Below are 5,966 nucleotides of genomic sequence, written 5' to 3' on the forward strand. Positions count from 1 at the left end.
TAAATAATCAATATTCGCAAAAGAGAAAAATTAAAAAAAAAAGAAGAAGAATTTTCAAATTAGATACTAAAAGTATACATTGAAGATTTTCGTTCAAGCTGGGTCTCGAACCCAGGGCCACTCGCTTGGAAGCCTAACACTCTGCCCATTAGTCTACGTGAGCTCTGTCGGTGGGAGTTTTAAATATAATAAAAGCAAAAAATGCACCTTAGTAATTATTGATTCAAACACTTTGAAATCTGCGGGTCGAAAAATTAAACTGACTCAGAATTTTCTTCCCTACATAAATAATGAATACTTGTAAAAGAGAAAAATTAAAAAAAAAGAAGAAGAATTTTCAAATTAGAAACTAAAAATATACATTGAAGATTTTCGTTCAGGCTGGGACTCGAACCCAGGGCCACTCGCTTGGAAGCCCAACACTCTAACCATTAGTCTATCGGAGCTCTGTAGATCGGAGTTTTAAATATAATAAAAACAAAAATGCACCTTGGTCATTATTTATTTAAACACTTTGATATCTGCCGGTCGAAAAATTAAACTGACTCAGAATTTTCTTCCCTACATAAATAATCAATATTTGCAAAGAAAAGAAATTGAAAAAAAAAAGAATTTTCAAATTAGAAAAGAAATATAAACATTGAAGATATTCGCTCCGGCTGGGACTCGAACCCAGGCCACTCGCTTGGAAGACCAGCGGTCTAGCCATTAGGCTATCGGAGTTCTGTCGCGCGGAGTCTTACTGCCTGACTGAGACTGCTTGACTGACAGACTGACTCACTGACTGAATGATACTGACTGACTCACTGACTGACCGAGACTGACTGACTGACTCACTGACTGACCGAGACTGACTGACTAACTGCCTGACTGACTGAGACTGGACTGACTGACTGACTGCCTGACTGACTGACTGACTGACTAACTGACTGACTGAGACTGACTGACTGACTGCTTGACTGTATGACTGACTATTTCACTGAATGACTAAATGACTGACTGAATGACTAAATGACTGACTGACACTGACTGACTGACTGACTGACACTGACTGACTGCTTGACTGACTAAATGACTGGACAGGACTGACCGACTGACTGACTGACAGACTGACTGAATAAGGCTGACTGACTGACAGACTGACTGAATAAGGCTGACTGACTGACTGACTGACAGACTGACTGAATAAGGCTGAATGACTGACTGACTGCCTGTCTGACTGACTGACTGAATGACTGACTGACTGACTGACCGAGACTGACTGACTGACTGACTGAGACTGGACTGGACTGACTGGCTGACTGACTGACTCACTGAGACTGACTGACTGACTGACTGAGACTGACTGACTGCTTGACTGACTAACTACTGGACAGGACTGACCGACTGACTGACTGGACAGGACTGACCGACTGACTGAGTGACTGACTGCCTGACTGACTGACTGACTGAATGACTGACTGACTGAGACTAAATGACTGACTGCTTGACTGACTGGCTGAAGGACTAACTGACTGACTGAGACTGACTGACTGACTGCCTAACTGACTGAGTGACTGACTGACTGGACTGACTGACTGAGACTGAGTGACTGAGTGCTTGACTGATTGACTGTCGGACTGACTGACTGACTTCGCAAAAGGGAAAAATAAAAAAAAAGAATTATAAAATTAGAAGAAAATATTTGCATTTAAGATTTCCTTTCCGGCTGGGATTTGAACCCAGGGCGACACGCATGTAAGCCCAACGCTCTCGCCAATATATTATCGGATCTCTGTTGGTCGGTGTCTTAATTATAATAAAAACAAAAAATGCACTTTGGTAATTATTGATCTAAAATCTTTGAAATCTAAAGGTCGAATGATTAAACTGACTCAGAATTTTCTTCCGTACATAAATAATCGATATTTGCAAAAGAAAGAAATTGAAAAAAATAATCTTCAAATTAGAAAAGAAATATATACATTGAAGATTTTCGTTCCGGCCGGGACTCGAACCCAGTACCACGCGCTTGGAAGCCCACCACTCTAGCCATTAGTCTAGCAGAGCTCTGACGGTCGGAGTTTTAAATATAATAAAATCAAAAAATGCACCTTGGTAATTATTTATCTAAACACTTTGAAATCTGCCGGTCAAAAAATTAAACTGACTCAGAATTTTTCTCCCTACTTAAATAATCAATATTCGCAAAGGAGAGAAATTGAAAAAAAAAGAAGAAGAATTTTCAAATTAGAAAAGAATTATAAACATTGAAGATATTCGCTCCGGCTGGGACTCGAACCCAGGCCACTCGCCTGGAAGACCAGCGGTCTAGCCATTACGCTATCGGAGTTCTGTCGCGCGGAGTCTTACTGCCTGACTGAGACTGCCTGATTGACAGACTGACTCACTGACTGAATGATACTGACTGACTCACTGACTGACCGAGACTGACTGACTGACTCACTGACTGACCGAGACTGACTGACTAACTGCCTGACTGACTGATACTGGACTGACTGACTGACTGACTGACTGACTGACCGAGACTGACTGACTAACTGCCTGACTGACTGAGACTGGACTGACTGACTGACTGACTGACTGACTGACTGACTGACTGACTAACTGACTGACTAAGACTGACTGACTGACTGCTTGACTGCCTGACTGACTGCTTGACTGACTAACTGACTGGACAGGACTGACCGACTGACTGACTGACAGACTGACTGAATAAGGCTGACTGACTGAATGACTGACTGACTGAGACTAAATGACTGACTGCTTGACTGACTGGCTGAAGGACTAACTGACTGACTGAGACTGACTGACTGACTGCCTAACTGACAGAGTGACTGACTGACTGGACTGACTGACTGAGACTGAGTGACTGAGTGCTTGACTGATTGACTGTCGGACTGACTGACTGACTTCGCAAAAGGGAAAAATAAAAAAAAAAAGAATTATAAAATTAGAAAAAAATATTTGCATTTAAGATTTCCTTTCCGGCTGGGATTTGAACCCAGGGCGACACGCATGTAAGCCCAACGCTCTCGCCAATATACTATCGGATCTCTGTTGGTCGGTGTCTTAATTATAATAAAAACAAAAAATGCACCTTGGTAATTATTGATCTAAAATCTTTGAAATCTAAAGGTCGAATGATTAAACTGACTCAGAATTTTCTTCCGTACATAAATAATCGATATTTGCAAAAGAAAGAAATTGAAAAAAATAATCTTCAAATTAGAAAAGAAATATATACATTGAAGATTTTCGTTCCGGCCGGGACTCGAACCCAGTACCACGCGCTTGGAAGCCCACCACTCTAGCCATTAGTCTAGCAGAGCTCTGACGGTCGGAGTTTTAAATATAATAAAATCAAAAAATGCACCTTGGTAATTATTTATCTAAACACTTTGAAATCTGCCGGTCGAAAAATTAAACTGACTCAGAATTTTTCTCCCTACTTAAATAATCAATATTCGCAAAGGAGAGAAATTGAAAAAAAAAGAAGAAGAATTTTCAAATTAGAAAAGAAATATAAACATTGAAGATATTCGCTCCGGCTGGGACTCGAACCCAGGCCACTCGCTTGAAAGACCAGCGGTCTAGCCATTAGGCTATCGGAGTTCTGTCGCGCGGAGTCTTACTGCCTGACTGAGACTGCCTGACAGACAGACTGACTCACTGACTGAATAATACTGACTGACTCACTGACTGACCGAGACTGACTGACTGACTCACTGACTGACCGAGACTGACTGACTAACTGCCTGACTGACTGAGACTGGACTGACTGGACTGACTGACTGACTGACTGACTGACTGACTGACTAACTGACTGACTGAGACTGACTGACTGACTGCTTGACTGCCTGACTGACTGCTTGACTGACTAACTGACTGGACAGGACTGACCGACTGACTGACTGACAGACTGACTGAATAAGACTGACTGACTGAATGACTGACTGACTGAGACTAAATGACTGACTGCTTGACTGACAGGCTGAAGGACTAACTGACTGACTGAGACTGACTGACTGACTGCCTAACTGACTGAGTGACTGACTGACTGGACTGACTGACTGAGACTGAGTGACTGAGTGCTTGACTGATTGACTGTCGGACTGACTGACTGACTTCGCAAAAGGGAAAAATAAAAAAAAAAGAATTATAAAATTAGAAAAAAGTATTTGCATTTAAGATTTCCTTTCCGGCTGGGATTTGAACCCAGGGCGACACGCATGTAAGCCCAACGCTCTCGCCAATATACTATCGGATCTCTGGTGGTCGGTGTCCTTATTATAATAAAAACAAAAAATGCACCTTGGTAATTATTGATCTAAAATCTTTGAAATGTAAAGGTCAAATGATTAAACTGACTCAGAATTTTCTTCCGTACATAAATAATCGATATTTGCAAAAGAAAGAAATTGAAAAAAAAAAAAGAATCTTCAAATTAGAAAAGAAATATATACATTGAAGATTTTCGTTCCGGCCGGAGCTCGAACCCAGTACCACTCGCTTGGAACCGAACGGTCTAGCCATCAGGCTATCGGAGCTCTGTCGATTGAAGTCTTAAATATAATAAAAACAAAAAATGCACCTTTTTAATTATTGATTCAAACACTTTGAAATCTACAGGTCGAATAATTAAACTGACTCAGAATTTTTCTCCCTACATAAATAATCAATATTCGAAAAAGAGAAAAATTAAAAAAAAAAAAAGAAGAATTTTCAAATTAGAAACTAAAAATATAAATTGAAGATTTTCGTTCAGGCTGGGTCTCGAACCCAGGGCCACTCGCTTGGAAGCCTAACACTCTGGCCATTAGTCTACGGGAGCTCTGTCGGCGGGAGTTTTAAATATAATAAAAGCAAAAAATGCACCTTAGTAATTATTGATTCAAACACTTTGAAATCTGCGGGTCGAAAAATTAAACTGACTCAGAATTTTCTTCCCTACATAAATAATGAATACTTGTAAAAGAGAAAAATTAAAAAAAAAGAAGAAGAATTTTCAAATTAGAAACTAAAAATATACATTGAAGATTTTCGTTCAGGCTGGGACTCGAACTCAGGGCCACTCGCTTGGAAGCCCAACACTCTAACCACTAGTCTATCGGAGCTCGGTAGATCGGAGTTTTAAATATAATAAAAACAAAAATGCACCTTGGTCATTATTTATTTGAACACTTTGAAATCTGCCGGTCGAAAAATTAAACTGACTCAGAATTTTCTTCCCTACATAAATAATCAATATTTGCAAAGGGAAGAAATTGAAAAAAAAAAAGAATTTTCAAATTAGAAAAGAAATATAAACATTGAAGATATTCGCTCCGACTGGGACTCGAACCCAGGCCACTCGCTTGGTAGACCAGCGGTCTAGCCATTAGGCTATCGGAGCTCTGTCGCGCGGAGTCTTACTGCCTGACTGAGACTGCCTGACTGACAGACTGACTCACTGACTGAATGATACTGACTGACTCACTGACTGACCGAGACTGACTGACTGACTCACTGACTGACCGAGACTGACTGACTAACTGCCTGACTGACTGAGACTGGCCTGACTGACTGACTGACTGACTAACTGACTGACTGAGACTGACTGACTGACTTCGCAAAAGGGAAAAATAAAAAAAAAAGAATTATAAAATTAGAAAAAAATATTTGCATTTAAGATTTCCTTTCCGGCTGGGATTTTAACCCAGGGCGACACGCATGTAAGCCCAACGCTCTCGCCAATATACTATCGGATCTCTGTTGGTCGGTGTCTTAACAATAATAAAAACAAAAAATGCACCTTGATAATTATTGATCTAAAATCTTTGAAATCTAAAGGTCGAATGATTAAACTGACTCAGAATTTTCTTCCGTACATAAATAATCGATATTTGCAAAAGAAAGAAATTGAAAAAAAATAATCTTCAAATTAGAAAAGAAATAAATACATTGAAGATTTTCGTTCCGGCCGG

At 40.1% G+C, this 5,966-nt stretch overlaps 1 non-coding gene across 1 annotated transcript; it reads right to left on the reverse strand.

The window, feature by feature from the left end:
* Window positions 1-5,323: 5,323 nt before the first annotated feature.
* On the reverse strand, window positions 5,324-5,395 carry Trnag-acc (transfer RNA glycine (anticodon ACC)). Its single transcript has one exon. It is a non-coding gene; the product is annotated as a tRNA-Gly (tRNA).
* Window positions 5,396-5,966: the final 571 nt, after the last annotated feature.

This window comes from Uloborus diversus, unplaced genomic scaffold, assembly GCF_026930045.1.
Source record: "Uloborus diversus isolate 005 unplaced genomic scaffold, Udiv.v.3.1 scaffold_162, whole genome shotgun sequence".
Classification (NCBI taxonomy): domain Eukaryota; kingdom Metazoa; phylum Arthropoda; class Arachnida; order Araneae; family Uloboridae; genus Uloborus; species Uloborus diversus.